The sequence below is a fragment of the Gorilla gorilla genome, chromosome 4 (genome assembly GCF_029281585.2).
Source record: "Gorilla gorilla gorilla isolate KB3781 chromosome 4, NHGRI_mGorGor1-v2.1_pri, whole genome shotgun sequence".
NCBI lineage: Eukaryota > Metazoa > Chordata > Mammalia > Primates > Hominidae > Gorilla > Gorilla gorilla.
In genome coordinates, this window is record NC_073228.2 from 160522790 (window position 1) to 160543512 (window position 20723).

General features: G+C 37.9%; 1 protein-coding gene and 1 long non-coding RNA gene across 5 annotated transcripts in view; one reads left to right on the plus strand and one right to left on the minus strand.

The window, feature by feature from the left end:
• The window catches only part of SGCD (sarcoglycan delta), a 1041370-nt gene that overhangs the window by 962692 nt on the left and 57955 nt on the right, over positions 1–20723 (plus strand). The window lies entirely within an intron of this gene.
• LOC109027028 (uncharacterized) overlaps positions 14326–20723 on the minus strand; it is a 37587-nt gene continuing 31189 nt past the window's right edge. For both annotated transcript variants that reach the window (XR_010133971.1, XR_002006142.4), the window contains one exon: positions 14326–14875. This is a non-coding gene — a long non-coding RNA (uncharacterized lncRNA). The remainder of the gene's footprint in view (positions 14876–20723) is intronic.

Consider the following 20723-nt stretch of genomic DNA (forward strand, 5'->3'; position numbering starts at 1 on the left):
CATTTATGGATAGCCTTCTGATGCAAGGCACATGGAATTCCCAAAGATCTCAAAATGTCAGCCTTTATACAAAAGGAAGCCATAGTCTAGAAAGGGCAGTACCATACCAAAAAGGAATATGAGGGATAGGCATCATATCCTGAAATCTTGGATGAGGCAAAGGAGATCAAGGGGGAAAGTGGTACTTGAGTTTATCATTTAAAAAATGATGAAATTTGGATCTCCAAGGAAAGGGAAGTAGGAAGTATAATCCCTGGATCACAGAAGAATGAGAATGAAATTGCCAGTGGTGTAGGCACATGAAAGACCCCACCATCCAGATTGAGAATTTGGGATTTCGTGTTTGTTGGCAATTGGTTGAGGTCATCAGGGCTGTTCTGACTTGATAGGTAGGAGGCTCTGAACAGGAAAGCAAAAGACAGAAAGGATGGTAAGAAGATTATTCAAGATTAAAGATAAGAGAGAATTCAAATCAGTTCTGTGTCTTAAGCCCTGGAAATAGTCATTATGTGTTCATCCAAATATCCAGAACTATTTGATAAAGACACGAAACACTTGCTGTTATTTATAGCAGCCTAGAGAAGCAAACTAAATGCAGAATACAGCTTATGTCTTGTAGTGTCTGTGATATCTTGGTAAATAATTCTCAAAATATTACCCCGTTTAGTGTATGAAATGGCTATTTTCAAAACATAATTTTTATGTTCAAAATATGCCATTGCTATTTAAACACATATTTAAAAGTGACTGTCTTCCAGGCACTGTCCTAAATGCTTTACAAATATTAATTCACTTAATCTTCATATTGTACACCCTTAGAAGGTAAGTACTATACTAGCCCTGTTCTACAGATGAGAGAGCAGAGGAACCAGGGAGGAAGGAAACTTGCCTAGAATTATGGAGTTAGGAAAGAATAGAGCTGAGATTCAAACCCAGGCAGCCTACTGAGACCATGCTCTTGATCAAGGTGTATTATTATTGTTATTATTTAAAATTTGTGGTTAAAACAGATGATGTTAGAACAACAGTGGGACTCCAAACTAATGAGTCTTGAAACTGGAAGTTTTTCTGGAAAATTTGGGGAAAAGTGAGCACTCAAGGGAACAGAAAGAGGTGGTATAAGCTAAGCTTTGGTTTGTATGCTGGTGAGTTGTTTGAGTAGAGATGTACAGCAAGAAGTCAGGCTTACAGAAACTCTGCCCAGGAGTTACAGATAGCACAAACTCTCACATCTAAGCAGAAGCTCATCTGCTTAGATGTGAGAGTTGATGCCATAATAATAAAAGTTATTGTCAGGAAAACAATTATAAATAGAAGACATAGCCAGGTCATTAGTAAATGTCTACTTTTAAGAGGAAGAAAAGGAGTATACAATAAACAGAGTTAGAAGGCAATTTCAGAAGCACAGAAAGGAGAAAATCATTGGTTTAATGTAGCAGAGATGTCAAGGAAAATGAAATCCAAGAATAGTATATTGGATTTAGTAACATGAAAGTCAGTTGTATGGGAAAAAATAGGATGACTGTTAAAGTCAGATGGTTAAGGAGATGGCAAGGATACTATAGTCTTTGAAAGTCAAAATGAGATCCAGAGCCGGGTGCAATGGCTTACTCCTGTAATCCCAGCACTATGGGAGTCCAAGGTGGGTGGATCACTTGAGGTCAGGAGTTCAAGACCAACCTGGCCAACATGGTGAAACCCTGTCTCTACTAAAAATACAAAAATTAGCCAAGAGTGGTGGTGGGTGCCTGTAATTCCAGCTACTTGGGAGGCTGGGGCAGGAGAATCGCTTGAACCTAGGAAGTGGAGGTTGCAGTGAGCCGAGATTGTGCCACTGCACTACAGCCTGGGCAACAGAGCAAGACTCTGTCTCAAAAAAAAAAAAAAAAAGAGACCCAAACTTCCATTATAGACAAACTAGAACTGCATTGTCTACTAGGTACATGTGGCTATTTAAATTAATTACAATTAATAAAAATTCAGTTCCTCAGGCATGCTGGCCATAGTGCAAGACTCAATAGCTATGTGGCTGCTATACTGGACCACACAAATGTAGAGCACTTGCATTGCAAAAAGCTCCCTTGTGCAGAGGTCAACTAAAATAAGGGTCAAGAAATTTTTTCTGTAATAGTAATATTTTAGGTTCAGTGGACCATACAGTTTGTGACGTAATTACTCAACCCTGCCATTGTAGTTCAAAAGCAGCCACAGAAAATACCTAAAAAAGTGGATGTGGCTGTGTTCCAATAAAACTGTATTTATGGACAGTGATAATCAGAATTTCAAAATTTTCATGTCATGAAGTATTCTTTTAATTTTAACCATTAAAAAATGTAAAGCCCATGCTTAGTTTGCATGCCATGCAAAAACAGATGTCAGATCAGATTTGGCCGATGGGCCATAGTTTACCAACCCCTAGATTGGAATATTATGGACCCCAGCAACCGAATTAGCATGTGCTGAATATCTGCATATGCTAGATTTGCTGAACATGAATAAAAGTATAAAATGTATGTATATTAGCACCAAGTTTCATCTGTTCTTCATTATCCAAATCAATAATGCAAATCAGAGAAAAATACACATCAAAATTATATGAACTGTTAGAATGTAAAAGGAGAAGCTCTTAATATATCATGATGAAAAGGAAATTTTGATGTGTGGAACTGATATTAATATGCTAGACTCTCAACTTGTGACTAGGTAACTTTCATTTTCACATAAAAATCAAATTAGAAGTTCACAGTAAAAAACAAATTCCCACATAAATCCCAATTTCCTGAAATAACAGTATTTACAATCCTAAGCATTAATCATCTCAAGACTCTACAAAGTACTTAAAGAAAATGCAGTTAAGTACGATAATGACCTTCCTCATTTATAAGACAATGAGAATGAAGAGTTTTCTTCTCATCTAACAATTCCTATCAATTGACAGTAGTTGCCTGAAGTCCTTAGATGAGGAGTATCGTGATTGACTATTAATGTCTGCCATGGGTGACAGCGTGGGGAGATATGGCACAAGTGCTAGATATCTGCCATTCCTGCATCAGCAGCATGATGGAGTGGGGAGAAACAAATTAGATTTTGAGCCAGCTGAAGATCTAACTCTGCTATACATGAGGCTGTTTATTTTTAACCTTTTATTATAGAAAATTTTAAACATATACAAAAGAGACAATGGTATAATGAACCTCTATATACCTATCACCCAGCTTCAACAATTATCAACTCACAGCCAATTGTTATTTCATTTTTCCATCTCTATATTGTTTAGAAGCAAATCACAGACATCATAGCATTCACAAGCTGTTTTTCTGACCAGTGGCTAACTGCCTAACGTGCCTTGGTTGTTATAAAATAAATGTTTTTAAATTGCTAAGTGTTTTTTAGTGTGTAATATTAAGAGGAAATGAGACTGAGATAGGTTATATTTTAGAAAGGGTCTAAAAATTAATGATTTGTTTTAGAAATTAACTGCATTGTAACCTAATTAGCCTGCAATTTGTATGTACAAGTTTGTAGACAAAATTTAGTGTATGTACTTGGAAGTATGCAAAATCCTCAAGCTCAGCTTGCAATTATTATGCACTAACCGTGTGCCAGACACTATACACAGCACAGTCACCTCCTTTTATCCTCCTCAGAGCCCTGTAAGACACTGCTATCACAAGACAAACTGAGGCACACGTACTAAGCAGTGAATCTGAGGTCACTCAGCCCGAAAGAGGAAAAATCACAGAATAATGTACTGTTTTAATAAAACATGGCTTCCAATACACCTAAACTTCCTTAGCCGTATTCAACCAGAACTTATAACTTTCTGATGTTCCATTTGGTAGATTTTACTTTTTCTACTCAAGCTGTGTTTGAAACTAGAGTCCAATAGCTACACAAAGTTCAGATATGTCTGACAAAAACCTTGAAGAGAGACATGGAGGGAAACAAGTAAGTTTAGAGCTAATATTTGTTTTTCATTAATCATTTGCTTTTCTCACTGACCCTGTCAGAGAGATAGGGCACATGCTCTGACTGCCTATAGAGAAGGAGACCAGTGCCTCCTTCATCCCCAGACTTCAGAAAAGAACTACATGAACTGACCTCTGTACCTTCTTTATGCTCTTTCACAATCGTTTAATTTTTATCTTGAGAAATAGTTGAGAAGGTGAAAACGATTATGAGAAAATACTCAGGAATATTAGGGTGCAGATACCCATTTTATGTTAAATATTTAAAATGTTGGGGACATCAATACATCTGTTCAACATAGTGTAGTGATGAAAAGGAAATTGTTTAGAGGCAGAAGGAACTGACCTCTAATTGTCTGGTTGCTCCTGAGCTAGTCACTTTTCTATGGTCTTGTTTTCTCAGTAAAATCAGAAGGGTAGATTGTATCAGAAATTGCAGTTGACAGTCTGTAGGTGTTTAATTTAACATATGGACTGTAGTTTGGTTTTGGTTTTCTAATTGGAATTAGCTGCCAATACTTAAAAATTGAAGGATTTTCTATCTTTCCTGGACCCTGCTTTTACATGGTAAGAATCGGGGATCTTCTAATAGAGCTTCTACCCTCAGAGAGGATGGGTAGCCTATTATTCTCCCCGTTCTTCATTACTTCTTATTGTTTCCCTGACACAGGCTAAGAGTCAGGTGCCCTTTATCATTGTACTTGCAATGACTTGTGACGTATTTCACTCTTACATTCCCTGCCTGGGCCCTGGAGACATCTGCAATTGCAACCTGGATTTTTTGAACTCTAAGAGGTTCTATGGTTATCTGGTAAAATATAACATCTCCAGTGGCTAAGGCTGCAATACATTGTCTAATTAAAGTTTTCCAGCAGTGGGAGCTTTGGCGTCTAAACTGCAGAACTCACCTTCTCACCCAGGTCACTGTAATTTCCAGAGGAAGTGCTGACTCCTGGATCTGGGAGTTGAGGTGAGCTTGTTGGATTCTGTTTAAGTACATCTCCTCTGCCTTCTCTTTGCCTTGGTATTCAGCATTCACTGACAGTTCCTTTAAACTTCTTGGGCATTGACATTCAAATCTGAACAATAGCCAACTCGATTATTCTGGCCACTTGCTTTATCATTGTCTGTCTGTATAGTGCTTTACAATTTTTAAATTTTTTTTCTAAATATTGTTTGCTTTTCACACTAACCCTGTCAGAGAAATAGAGCAGAAATTGCACCCACTGTATACAAGTAAGGGGAAACAAGATATTATTAACAGAAGTTTTTATTCTTCAGCCTTTCCTCTTAAAACCAGACCCTGGTACTTTGTTTTTAAAGCTATTTCCTAAATACAAAAATAAAAATGTGTTTATTTAATTAAAACATCATTCTCCAAGGCCTAAAGACTTTTAGACTACATTATTCTCCTCCCCACTGCGACATAATTGAAGATTGATATGATACATTTTATTAATTAGGCCCGTCTGGTTTTCCCACTGAGAAAAAAGGAATGTGTCATCTTTATGCCAGCTAATTTAAATAAAAATCCACTTGGATTTAGCCTTTTCATGCTGGTGCTACACGAAAACAACCAGAATGTGAAATGTGAAATATTTACCTTTATCTCATCCTAGAGAGAAACTGTGAATTATTATAGCGAAATATATTCTTTCTTGGAGCACTGAGTAAGTGAATATTACTGCAGAATTTTTGTGTTTCCTTCCTTCTTAACTGCAAACCAATCAAAATGAGTTCAGAGAAATCTTTAGGAGGAAAACAGAGGGGAGAGTGCCATGTTCTTAATTTCAAAGGTACTGTGTTTGTGTGTGTGTGTGTGTGTGTGTGTGTGTGTTAATTTTATGTGTTAACTTGGCTAAGCCACAGTACCCCAATAATTTGTCAAACATGGGTCTAGATGTGTGTGTGAAGGTATTTTTTAGATGAGACTAACATTTTAAATGGTAGACTTTGAGTAAAGCAGATTAGGCACCATAATGTGAGTGGGCATCATCCAATCAATTGAAGGCCTTAATAGAAAAAGACTGAAGAGCAAATTCTGCCAAAAACTGCCTTCCAAATTGCATGGCAACTCTTCTCCAGTCCTGCTGAGTTTGGACTTGCCAGCCTCCATAATTGCATAAGCCAACTCCTTAAAATAAATCAACCTCTCTCGATAGATAGATAGATGATAGATAGATAGATAGATAGATAGATAGATAGATAGATAGATAGATAGATAGATAGATATCCTACTGGTTCTGTTTCCCTGAAGAACACTGATTATTACAGTGTATGCATGTGGTGTGGGTGTGTTATATGCTATAACAATTAAGGCTCTACACCAGAAATTGACAAATTGCAAATTTCTGTAAACAGCAAGAAAGTAAGTATCTTAGGCTTTGAAGGACATATAATTTTTGCATCTACTCAGTTCTGTCATCTTTGTTGCTCCAAAACAGTCATAGACAGTGGCTGTAACAAACAGCATAGCTGTGTTCCAATAAAACTTTATTTATAAACATAGGGGCTAAGAAGAATCCCATGTCTTCCTGACTTGGAGGAAGATGTCTGGTTTGTGTTCATCAGACTTGTCCATTCTCTTGAGATGAGCCACTGGTTTTAAGTATCAGTACCTGTTTTGTCAACATGAAACCCTTGTGCTTTCTTTTTCTTAACCATGGGGCCTCTCAAGGCCTATCAGCCAATTCTTAGCCATTTACAACCTGTTCTGGGTACTTGGAAAATTCTAGGATGCCCCTCTCCTTGAGACTCTGGAACTGTTCATGTGGGGTCAGGATATTCGGGAAGTATCTCCCTAGTTATGCCACTCAGTCATTGCTACTCAGACACCAAGAAAGACCTGAGATTTATCATTGAGACTTAGTTTCCAACTGTGAAGCTAAGCAATGATTCATTGTTTTCTAGGAACTTTTCCCATGAATTAGAAGTTCCAGTTGATGCTGCACTTCTCCATCCAGCATCCCAGAGTCCTGGGCCATAGGCAGGATCTACATTTTGAATATGTTCTTCCTCTTATTCTTCTCCTAAGAACTGTTTTGGCTATAGGAAAATTGTTCTTATATAAATATGTATGCTTGGAGTTTCAAAACTCTTTTGCTCTGACTATACCATGTTTGAGGGCTTAACAGAAAACAAAATCTTCTCTCAATGCTTGCAATTTAAATATTTTTGCTTTTTTTGAGGGTAAGTCTCACTCTGTTGCCCAGGCTGGAGTGCAGTGGCACAATCTTGGCTCACAGCAGAGGTTGCCTCCCGGCTTCAAGCGATTCTCCTGCCTCAGCCTCCTGAGTAGCTGGGATTACAGGCATGTACCACTACAGCTGGCTAATTTTTGTATTTTCAGTAGAGATGGGGTTTTGCCATGTTGACCAAGCTGGTCTGGAACTCCTGGCCTCAAGTGATCTGCCTGCCTTGGCCTCCCAAAGTGCTGGGATTACAGGTGTGAGCCACAGCAACCAGCCCAACTTCTGCTTTCAAGAGCATATTTTAGAGTTAAAATTGAAGAGTCTGACCTATTATTCTAAGATCTCTTAGAACCCTCTTCTCTCCCCATCTTCCTTACACACAACACACACACACACACACTTCGCCATAGAAAGACATCCTGGTTTCCAGACGCTTGAGTGTCTGGCTATTCTCTGGACGTATTAAACAGCACTGAACACTGACATCTTTTTTTTTTTTTTAACTTCTGAAGGTCACTTGCATGTGTAAAACATATTGCCTTAGGGGGTAGCAGCTAAAGATTGTGGGGTTTCCTTTAGGAGTGATGAAAATGTTCTAAAAGTGATTATGGTAATGTTTGTACAACTTCATAAATATAATGAGTCACTGAATTGCACACTTTACATGGGCAAATTATATGCTATATAAATTATATCTCAATATAGTTGCTTCAGAAACAGTATTTAGCATTTTGTTGTTGTTGCTTTAATGGTGCAGCTCCCTTGGACCCCTGACTGTGTGTCTGAAGAGATGGACAAGAACTACTTAGAGACATTCTGCTCCCCACATGTGTACTTTTTTGTTCTTCTCACATATTTCCTATACTTCAAAACCCTCCCTAGTTCACTCCTTGCCCCTCTCCCCCAAATCTCATACATTTGTGCTTAATCTAGAGAATCCTGACTCCTCCTTTGGGAAACAGTTTAAACATGAGCTATTTCTGTGAAGTTCTCCTTCAGCAGCCAAATGTGAGTTAAGGAGCCCTGCCATGTGCTCATATGCTACCTTGGAGTTTCTCTATCTCTACCTGTTTCACACCCTATCATAATTGCCTCCTTACTGGTCTGTGAGCTTTGTGAAAGCAGGAATCACATTCATTATGTCCACTAGTATATACCCAGTTCCTGGAAGATAGTATTGGATGGATGGATGGATGGATGGATGGATGGATGGATGGATGGATGGATGGATGAGTGGGTGGGTGGAAGGGTGGGCAGACAGACGGACGGATACATGCATGACCCACTCTCTAATATATAGTTTAGGATTTTATTTCCATGGGATAAAAACTGATGGAAGCAACAAAGAAGATGTTTCTCTCTCTCAAGTCAGGAGAAAGAGGGGAGGAAGTCACAACTCAGATTGGTCATTTTTGTGTTTTCAGAATCTTAATTTTTTTGAGTAGTGTGTAATGAAGGTTTTCTCTGGGCATAGTGGCTCATCCACATTTGCTATTATAATTGACCTAGCTCTGCTGTCCTGCTGCTTTCCCTGCTTGTTTATAAATTGGAGAACATCTTTCAACTTGGTGGGAGAGCTGTAGTCTAATAGGAACAGTAAGATGGCAGTATGTGTAGGACAATTTAGAAACCTCATTTCAGCTCAGATGGAATGGCCCACACTTTCTAGGCATGAAATCACTCATAAGAACAGAACCAAACAGAATGAGAACTTATTTACAGGACCAGCAGTCTCTAAGCAGGCTAGGGGCAGATATGACATGTTGAAAAAGTAAAGATTTCTCTGGCAACTGCCTCTTCTCTTTCTGTTTTGTCCCTCATGGTTCTCACAATGATCTCACCTTGCTACTAACTCAGTATCTCAAGCCCAGCTTTAAAATATTCCAACCCTTTAGCAAAGTGTAGCAATCAGCTGGAAGGAACCTCAGAGGCCACATGGCCCAACCTGCTGCTAATGCAGAACAGGAGTCCCTTCCATGGGTATTCTGAACAGATGGTATTCGGCTTGTGCTCTGTGCATCTCTAGCAATGATTATGCCTTACTGCAGGAGACAACTGATTTCCCTGTTGGAGGATGACTTGGAAAGTTTGCTTCAGAGAAGCAGAGTCTTAAAGTGCACAGCTCTGGAGACATGCCAGCCCTGGAGTCCTGGTTCTGCTCCTAACCCATTGTGTGTCCTTGGGCAAGGTACTTAGCCTAGGTAAGCCTCATTTCTCTGTCTGTACAAGAGAAGTCAGTAATATCCGGCTTATTATGTTTTGAAAACTAAATTAAAATACACACACACACACACACACACACACACACACACACACAGCATTTAGTATGTTGCCTGGAACATAGGAAATATCCAATAAGTAGTAGCTTAAAAATTAAACAAACCAAAGAGTTCTAAAAATATTGCTAAGATTGACATGACATTTGCAGATAGAGGTTAAGAACAGAATAAGCTTCAGCTACCATGACTGTTAAAGTCATCCCAGTATCTTATTCTGCTGTGTGTGGCATCCCGTGACTCTATCTGGATTTGAAATTAAACATTCTGAACACTTTCTTAGTGAAAGAGACTTAAGGATCAAGACTTACTCAGCAGAGACACTTTTGTATGAGAAATTGCTTGATGGCTGTCTAGACACAGACAGGATTTTTCTTTTTTAATGGGAATCAGGTATAGAGTGGGGTATCTATTTTTTTAAGGGAAAAGTGGAGTAGAAGAAGGTAAAAACTCCTGAGGTCCTGTCTGTGCCTCTGAGTCATCTTGCTTTGGCAAGCCTGTGGTTAGTACCACCACTGCTAGTGAATACCACTTAACAACACAAAATCAAACAAATTAGTTTAGAAGGAAAGGCTGTTCCTTTACTATCAGTACCTGCATGCGGAGTTTGATGACTACAATTGTGATTTCAGTTCATTTTTTTTTTTCTATTTCTAAAGCTTGAAATTACCTAGCCAGTCAAGGTGATAATTGGAATCTCTGCCCAATCTCTAAAAGAAATTGGCTTGTTCTTTTCAAACAAAGGACTATTGTTTTTGATTTTTCTAAATTTCCTTGAATTATAATCAAGAGGTATATTTACAAGTAAGAAGACCATGCATGACTTAGGACCTAGCTGTCAGTTCAGGAAACCAAAAAAGAAATAAGGTTTATAATGACGACAAGATCCACAATCACTCACTTGTACTTCCTGAAAGGTGAGACAGCACCAGACCCTGTTCTTTAGAGTAGCTCTGAGATATAGAGGAGAGAGCTCTTGAGAAATACTCAAGTGTACTTTGATGGGTGCAGGGGACAAACCCTTTTCAATGTTTACTCTAGTGGCATTGATCAAGATCCCAGGCACTCCCTACAAAAGTGGCATTTAAGATAAGTAGTAGCTAAGTGAACAGTGGGGGAAAGTGTTTAGTGGGAGCAGAGGAGGATCAGAGACAAAAGAAGGCATGAAGAAAGAAGTCCAATCTGGTTGGAATGTGGAGGGTGGCCTTGACTATTGCCTGTCCCTACTCCATCATTCCCGCCCAACTAAACTCCATCCTCAGTCAATCTAATTCTTTGTCTACCCTCTGTCTTCACTGGGGCAGTAGACAATGGCCAAAGAACAACATACACTCATACTAACTAGTCTCTCTTTAACGTCATGATTCCTAACCTCAAGTGGGTTGACAGTACAGTCCAGAGATCCTCCAATGTGTCTTCGGTCTGTTTTCTGTTGTACCCCCCAAGAAAGCTACTTCATACCTCTCCTTTCTCTTCAAACCTTCAATATTTTCTTGCTATACCTCCCTCTCTTCTTGGTAGCTTTGTTTCCTTTTTCATGGGGAAAATATAGGTGTGGTCAAAAGATAGCTTCCATACATTCCAACCACAACATCTACCTGTGTGACTACCATCTGCTTTCCTCCAGTTACCAGGATAAACTGGCCATGTTCCTCTCTAAAACATCTTCTCAACTCCTGCAGTGAATCTCATTCCTTTGCACCTATTCAAGGATGTTATTTCAACAGGTACCTACTGTCCCCTCACCTGTATCTTTGACTTTTCCCCCTGGATCATTACCATCAGTTGTAAAATATATTCTCATCCCCTATAAAAAAATAATGCTGGGCATGGTGGCTCACACCTGTAATCCCAGAACTTTGGGATACTGAGGCAAGAAGATTGCTTGAGGCTAGGACTTAGAGACCAGCTTGAACAACCTAGGGAGACTCCATCTCTACAAAAAATAGAAAATTAGCCAGGTGTAGTGGCACACCCCTGTGGTCCCAGCTTCTCAAGAGGCTGAGGCAGAAAGATTGCTTGAGCTTAGGAGGTCGAGCCTGCAGTGAGCCATGGTTGTGCCACTGCACTCCAGCCTGGGCAATGGAGTGAGACCTTGTCTCAAAAAAAAAAAAAAAAAAAAAAAGAGAGAGAGAAAGAAGAAACCTTCCTTAACTTGCATATCTCCCCTTGCAATCACCTCATTAATCTGTACAGATTAATTATCTCATCTGCTTTCATGGTTTTAAATACCATCCCTCTGCTGATGACTCTTCATTACTTACCTCTAGCCCAGGACTTCTCCTGTGGACTGCAGATTTGTATGTGTGGAGTCCATGGGAATTGCATTTCCAACAGATAAATCAAATGCTAACTTAGAACTTCTGTTTTTTCTACCAAGCCTGATTTGCTACTGTCTTTGCTGTCTCAGTAAATGGCAATTCTGTTCTTCCAGTTGCTCAGACATGCATAAATAAATAAATAAATAATATTCTTTTCATGCTTTACATTTTTTTGGTCAGAAAATCCTGTTATTTCCATCTTAAAAATAATATCCAGCATCTGACCACCTCTCATCATTGTCACTACTACTCTACTGTTTAAGCTGTCATTATCTCTTGCCTGGATTATTGTATTGTAAATCATCTTCCTGCTTCCACAATTGACTGTTTATGCTTTTTGTGTTTCAGTCAAAGTCAGATCTTATCAGTTCCTTGCTCAAAAGTATCTAACTGGGGAGGGGGGACACTGGTGATAGAGAAGGGAAGAGAGGCAGGGGAGGGAAGACCAGAGGCAAAGAGACTAAGTGTTTTTAAAGAATTAGACCATCATTCTCAGTAAAACGGAAAGCCTCTGAAGAGATTTAACAAGAGACTCACCTAGATTTTCATTTTACAAGGGTGTTTTGATAATATGTACAGACCTCAAAAAACAGTATGAGGATTTTTAGTACCCTTTAAGATTTGAGAACTTGAAGATTCCCAATAACCAATATTATAATGTATGTTTACAAAAAAAGCTAAAAGTGATAGCATCGGCATGAATTGACTACAGTTTTTCTTGAGGACATTAAATAGATTCAATCCTCAATTCTTAATGCTTTTATGAGAAGATAAAACACACAAAAAATCAGATAGGTAGACTCAGAAAATCCATAGAACCAACTCAGTCTTATATTTTGAGATTATATTAGGGTTGCTTCTGTGATTTGAATCTCACAGACTTAAATGATGTTGCTCCCCTGTTTGCCTTGTATGTAAGAATGAGGCTTATGCAGGTAAAGTTCTTATCAATCAATTGAAATTGCCTCATCCTTCTCTGGGTCTATATGCATTTATGCTGGTATTACAGGATGCAATTGATAATAAAATGTTGACTTAGTACTTTAACTATTGTTTACAACAGTGTTTAAGGGCTGGGTGACTAAAATTCGCTTCATTTATGTCACTGTGCCCTCTGCTTGGGATTAATTTTCTACTCCTAAACATGGAGCCCTACATTTCTAGTCTTCCTTAACAAGTCCTTATTGCTCAGTTTAATATTCTTCTCTTTATGAACTCTTTTACCCTTTTATTATAAATTCTACCTGGGCATCAAGTTAATGGTACAGCCAAAATGTGGATACTTTTCCTCCCAAGCCATCCTCAAACATACTCAGGGCAGGGAAGCATATTGAAACTCATCCTAATAAAACCAAAACCAAAAGAATCTAACTTTCTTTGGAAAATGAATCTCAATAAAAAGCAATATAATTTTTGCTTTTTATTCATCAGGAAGCTGCCAAGTCAAATGGCTTTATACAGCTTCTTTTTCTTATGTGGCAATAGTTATATTTGAGGGGAAATTAAATATCCAAGTTTTAATAAAATGAGACTTGAATATTTTAATTTATATTTTTTGTTGCCCTTCTTACTATGAGCGGGAGACAATTCTCATGGGTCTCTTGTATTTCTGCATGTCTTTTGAGTGAGGCATTAGCTGTCCTTTGTTTTAAACTATCTTCTCAATTATGTTGAAATGGTGAACAGCTTTAAAATATATAGTGTTTCCCTCCAGAGCAAAGTGCAGCCATGCTTATTGCCCAGTATAATGAAAATTACTATCTCCCTCCAGAGCAAAAGCCAGTAAAGTTACTGCCCGTTAAAAAAGATTTGGTCTCCCTAAGCTCTGGGTTCTGCTCCTATAATATAAGCCACTGCATTTTTAGGCATCCATCTGGGCACATTTGTGTTTACCCCCACCCATGGGATTGGGGCAAGGGAAATTGACTCTGACATGATGTTGCTTGCAATGCCTGCTATGCCGCCAGTAATAAAGTCCCTTGTTTCTGACCTGGAAGTCTCATGTCTCCTGCTAGCATCCATGAAACTGTGTCAGGCTACCTTGTTAGCTTGCAAGTAGGATGAAATCTTAGATTCTTCACAGTTATTGCTAACTATGAAAAACATACTTTTAAATACCATTAAAACAAGAGAAAATAAAACAGATTTAGAATCTATAGTGGGTGATTCTGGAACATGAAACATATGCCTCAGAGTTTGCCCATACTTTTCTTTTATTTATTTCTTTTTTTTTTTTTTTCTTTTTTACTTAAGCTATCCCTCTGCCTGGAATTTCCTTCCTACCACATGTTTATCTAAGTCATTCAACACTGGCATTTGGAAAGCTTTTTGAATAGCATTACCTTTAACATGCATTTAAAAGATCAATGGCTCATGATGTGAAAACTGATTGAAATAAAGGGATTTATCCTTAGTTACAATTTTATACCATGCTAGGCAACGCTTTTACTAAGAAATGAATCATTTATTCTTTTACTTGAACATTTATTATGTACCTAGCTTGTGCCAGGTAGTGTGTTGAACCTTGAGGATACAGAGATAAGAAATTCTCCATTTGATGAAGCCCAGGAGTAAATGAATATAAAATAACAATATAATTATATGACAAGTTCTGTGACGATATAGATCTTATAATTTTCTCCCACCATGTATTAATGCCTTGCAGAGAGCAAGAGGTGGAGCCCCACAAACCATGGCTTTGAGCTGCTTTTGTGGCTCAGTGTGTAATGTTGTGGTACCCTATGACTTTTAACCTGCCATACCTTCTTGTTTCATTGTCATATACCACTGAGGGAGGAATGAACCACCATATAGACAATTATCAGTGAGAACTCTGGTTGCAAGTGAAGGAACACTGAAATCAAGTGGACTCTTAAAAGGGTGGTGGAAGGTAACATTTGGCTCACATCACTGAAATATGATGTGAGAAGCAAATATTTTGATATTGAATGTCCAGACACTTTTGGATCCAGGCATTTAAATGATGTCACTGAAATTCCACTTTACTCTTTCCTTTCCCAAGTTCCGTTTTCCCTCCTGTGGCTTCCATTCTCAGGAAGGCTCTTGCATAGTTCTGTCCAGATGTCCGCCAGGCTTCTATCCTATCATTTCATTCATCTCTGAAAGGAAGAGAAATAATCTCAACAATTCCAATAAAAATTCTTGTCATAAGTCCCAGTCACGTGACTTGGATCACATGCTTATTCCTAAATAAAAATGCCTAGCTAAGGGAGTCTAGTGCTTAGATTTGCCAAGGAAAGGTCATATGACTCTTCCTGGAGTTTGAGGGAAAAGTGGATCCACTCCAACCATGTAAGCTGAACACGTGGAAGAGGTGGAGCCCCACAGAAATTCAGTTTGCTATAGCTAGATGAATGGGAAATGAATACTGGGCAGGTAAAAACAACAGATGCCTATTTACCTAAAGATATTTTTTATTCAAAATGTTCAAATATAGAAATTATATATAAAAATATCTTGAAGTCACAAAATAGAAAAGTGGTTTATTCGAATATTTTAGTAAAGCAGGTATCAAGCAATGACAAGATACAAAATGGTATCTTCGTTTTATATTGCTTTAAATTTTGGTCTAAACTGTATAATATCATTAAAATACAGTGAAATATTAGCTGCACATTTTCCCTCATTTTATTATTTCTTAAATTCAGCTAATAATACCTATAGGATGCCTATGTGGTTATGCTCAAAATACTGCCATTCACCTTGTGGTAGCTTGCCTAGATTTAAAAAAAAAAAAGACATTCTAAAGTACTAACCAACCTCAAAACCCTACCCAACTATTTTTTTCCCTATTAACATCAACCCAAATAACCAAATCTGATGTGAAAGTTTGAGATACTATGGAAGAAGAGAAATGACATCTTAGCTCTTCCTTGAAGGTCTGTAATTTATAACAATTCATGCATAATAATGATTCAGCAAACTTTTATTAAAAACTTCTCTATATAATATACTGTTATAGGTATCCTTAATATAAAGTAGGTACTTTCTCAGATATTAAAGTTCTAATTTATAAATCGAGACATCTTCTTTTTATTACAATTTTATAAGTAAATTGCTAAAGAAATTCACTTGTGATAATAGAAATAAGGATATCTTTGGCAAATTGTACTGTTGCAAAATATATTTGCTACATTTTCTGGGAGGAAATTTATACTGTCCTGTCCATGTCAGGGAATCACATGATTTGCTTTGACTGATCAAGTATGAGCTAAAGTGGCACATGCAACTTCTAACCAGAAACTTTAACAGCCGTTGCTTGGTTTTGCCATTTTCTCTCTTCTCCTCTGCTGGGATATCAGCAATTGTCTTCATATGTCATTGAAGTACTGGGTCCTTGTTATTACGACATAACAACCTAAACTGACTGATACAAATCCAAAGATTTTAGAAGATACTGTATCATCTTAAATGTGATTACCCTTTTGATCTGCAAATGGAGAGCCCTTTTGCCAGTCTCACCTGAAGGTCAGAGAGATATAGTCTGTACTGATTAAGAAGAACTCAATATCTTGGATATTGGTGATAAGCTGTGTGTGATTAGCTTGCACTGATTCTGCCTAGACATTGCGTATATCTTAAAGAAGATGAGTTTCTTTGTCAGGACTCTGAGATCACAGGTATTGAATAGTCTCTTACTAATTTACTTCAGAGAACGCTAATATTTGACTTTGTGTCTTGGCCAGTCCTTTAGTAGTGATGTGACTTACATCTTGTCCTTCGCTACTATTTTGTAGTTTCTTGTTTTCATTCATGGTGAGTTCAAATATGTTTACTAAAATACTTCAATCAACCACCTGGTATAATCATATTCAATTTTGTAAGAAATTCTAAGGTAAAAGTCACTTGAAAGATAAATTTAAACCCTTACTATTTTCTTGCTCATCTCTATGAAGGATAGAGAAGTTTAGCATATTATCTACCTTCTGGATATATAATTTCAAATTATGTGTATCAATAGCAGGTACAAATTCCAACCCATAAGGATTATTATTTTTAAGGACTTAAAAAAAATTCATGTAAATCACCCATTCTTCTAGATAGCATAAACTTATTATTAGTTAATTCAAGACATCACTGTCTTCTCATCTCACTCTGATTGTTTATCTCAATTACAGTGGGATTACTAATGTCATGCAAGGCTTTTGGACAGTAAAAGTTGGGTCCTTGTCATTCTCCACGTACACGGTCACCTGCCACAATGCTTGTATTTCCCCTGATTTTTGATCATTGGTCTTTGATCATGATCAGTGTGTAGCTGTATCTCCTTAACCCTGCCTTAAGACCCCACACTACATCCATTTTCAATGTCACATTTCTGCCACCCTTAGGTGGTGGGAAACGTTTTGCTCCTTCCTGTGCCATACTCAGAGGCACACTGAAACGTACTCCATCAGTTCTCTCTTCCAGGGAGCCATTTCTTCTTGAAATCTTGACACTTTGCTGGCCTTTCCTGGGAAGAGGGTAGAGAATACATGTTCCCTCAGCAATCAGAGTCCCCAGAATTACCTGGAGGACTCAATAGTCTGCTCCTCCCTGCACTGGGAATTTTCAGGGAAATTGGAAATAGGGACTAAGGCCCATTCTCAGGAACTCCTTATTCTCTAAACTTTCCTCTGCTGTTCTAAGGTATCCTTTATCTGCAGATCATTGATTCAGTCTGGTATGTTACTCTGACTCTTCCACTGATCTTTCAGAACCCATTGTTTATACCCTAATCCAGCCTTTTTGAGATGCAAAAGCCAAGAACTTGAAGTCTTACTGACTTCATCCTTCTGTCATTTCTTACTTAAAGTAGTTTGCATAGAATATAGTATTTGTTACCTGAACAGGGGAAAGAACAGAATAACAGAAAGTAACATGTATTCCAAAAAACACAACCACTTTTATATCAAAATATTGTTCTATCACAGATGCATACATAAAAATGCATAGTCATAGATTAAACAAAACTCGCAAACTTTGGGCTCTTGGCATAGCATGTTTTCATAAAAGGCCAGACATTTTTATATATAAATTAATATTTGTTTTCATTGGCCTTTCCATCTATTCCTGTCTGTATACCAGGGTGGCATTTTAGAAAATATTAGAAATCTATGCCAACCAGCATGTCATGGAACACATTAACTGGCTTCATGCCTATTCTATTCAATAAAGTTATCTCTTTAGACTGGCATCTTCTTCATCTATTATGATTATTACTCTCAGTAAAGAGTGCTAGAATGTGCTTCAATTTTACACATTTTAATGCACTATCAGATCTTACTACCAGACCCAGTCTTTTCTCTTTTAATAAGGGAAGTTTTATGGTGATTCTAGACAGTAAGCTCTTGAACTAACATGAAAGAGCCGAAATGAACAAAATCAAATGAAGGATACAAGAAAATAGAAATAAATTTGAAATAATGTGTTCCTTGTTTATGAAAACTAGTCTGTATATTTTTAATAAACAATGAATTATTCCTTTCCTTTTAGGGGTAATTATGAGAAAAATGTTGGAGTAGATCACTGGACAAGCCATTAATAATGTAAATTGAATCAATAATGATAGACACTCATTACAGGGAAACTGAAAAATAACTTTTAAACGCCATTTTTCTTTTTTCCCAAATGAGAATTCTGTGTACCTGAAAAAGCACTTGATTAAGGGTTTAAAAGAGGTACTAAGTTTGGCTCTGCTAGTAATAAGTAATTCACTTTATTTCTGTGAGCTGTATTTTCTTCAACAATAACAGAAGAGATTGGACTATGTCAGTGTTTCCCAAAGTGTGGAGAGCATACCACTGGTGTCACTCAGGATAATTTTAGGTTGTATATCAAATAACAGAGTGAGAGAGGCATTCTTTTTTGAATTCTACCATCCTGATCCTGATTAAGCCAAGGATTAAGTCTTGTGGTGCTAGTTTTGGGGTTACTTGGTGTTACTTCTTCTGCTTTTTGAGGATAAGAACGGACTTTGACATCAGAGCCTTTTGGTATGTAATAGCTTCTAGATAAAGCATTGTGTGTTTATTGTATTAATTTTTTGGTTATCTTCTTTGGGACAAGGGATGTTGATTTCCCATGTATGATAATAGAACAAAGTTGCCTTTTAGTTTTAAGAAAAGCATCCTGTTAAAAAAAAAAAAAAAGGAAATGAAAATGCAGGTAGAATGTCCATGACTAAATTTTTGATACTGCTGGAGAGGTGATCTATAGGGACATTTCATAGAGTTCAATTTCATTTTGTTTTATTTTGGTTTTGGTCAAGGTGAAAGACAGCATGGTATAAGTTAAGTTGTCCTCACTTTGGCTTATTAAGCAGAGTGCATAGTGGTAAAATGAAGTTCAGAATGTAAATTCAGAATATAAATAATACACATCTTCTGGAGCATCAGTCTTACTTGAAGACTTCAACAGCTGAATTCACAGACACATAACGAACATACAAACAGATGTATTGAGGAATAGATGCTAAATTTGTTTGAATTTGCAGGATAAAGCACTACTCTTCAAATACATTGTTTGTAAATTCTGCTTATTGCAGAATTGAGCAAAGAGAAAGTGCACTATTTTGAAGGAGGGAATGTAAATACGTGTGTGTGTGCGTGTGAGAGAGGGACCTCACAGAAATGAAGTGAAAACCCCAAAGAGACAGTCAGATCCAGAGGTTTATATACCATTTTTAAAAACAGCAATAAATTCTTAGAGAAGTGACAAAAGACAAAGGAAGACAAAGGAAAGGGTTTTGAGCCTCTAGGGCAGTGAATTCTAGGAAAGTAAACATATGGGGAACCTAATGGAAGACAGGGGTTATTTTAGCAGGGCTTGTTACATATATTCCTCTCCTCTCAGTACCATCTATCAGCTAATAAGAGCCTAGAGTCTTGCTGAGAGCAGGTAGGGGGAACACCCTCACAAAGGGAAATTTATGCCCCTCTTTTAGACAAAAAAGGTGAAGATAGAGAGCTGCTTTCTGTGTCTGATGTTTCCCAGTTGCCTTCAACTCAAAATAATCCTTATGGCAGAGTGACATTTTGGATGGCATACTCTGATCCCCTTCAAGGACAATATGCAGAGGTCATGAAGACCATCTGGTGCCAAAAATAGAGACCCTGAAATTACAGAGTATTTCCACTGTGAGCACAGAAGTGATCCAGTCATGAATATATCTTGGAGTTTGACTAAAAGGAGCAGGGTCTGAATGAGGTCAAATTGCACCCACTCCCTTCCTTGTTCAACTCCTCTCCATACTAACACTGTTGTAATGAGAGTAACTACATGCAAGTAAAGTACTTGCACAGAGTCACAATGGCTTGAGGCCTAGCCAGCTCCACCTTGGGAGAAAATCTGGGAAGAAAATCAGGAAAAAAGGGGTTGTGCTGAAGACAAAAACTGAAGAGAATAAGGGCTGGAGGGAAGAATTCAGAGTGATATGAAAAGGATTAAAATAATCCTATATACTTGAGAGTGTCTGGGGAACTGGTTTTATATCCCTGCAAGTCACCACTTGTATAAACAATGAATTATACTCTTGCACACTTGCTTTTTCTCCTTTCTTTGACCCATTAGTAATACTGCCAGGAAAGAAACGTGGGTTTGAAAAGAGCAGAAATTCATTCTCCAGGTGATCTGTATTGTGTGCTTAGAATGGGGCAGTTGAAACTTCTCCGTACTTATGTTCCTGCCGCCCCCCCACCACCCTCCTGCCCCCTACTCTGGGGAAATGGGAAGGGAATCAACAAGAAAAGCATACTGCATCTCTAAACTCCAACTTCACAGTCTTCTAGCCATAAAGGACTTTTGATAGAAGAGTTTGAAAAGCACTGAGAAAGGGACCAGGCTTAGAAAGTCTTGAAGCCCTTGTTTAGCATTGCAGCTGTGGGATCTTGGGAGAGTTTTCTTGCATCCTGAGCCTCCTTTCCTTATTAGTCTTATCCACCAAAGGTTGCAGGAGGTATTCCATGC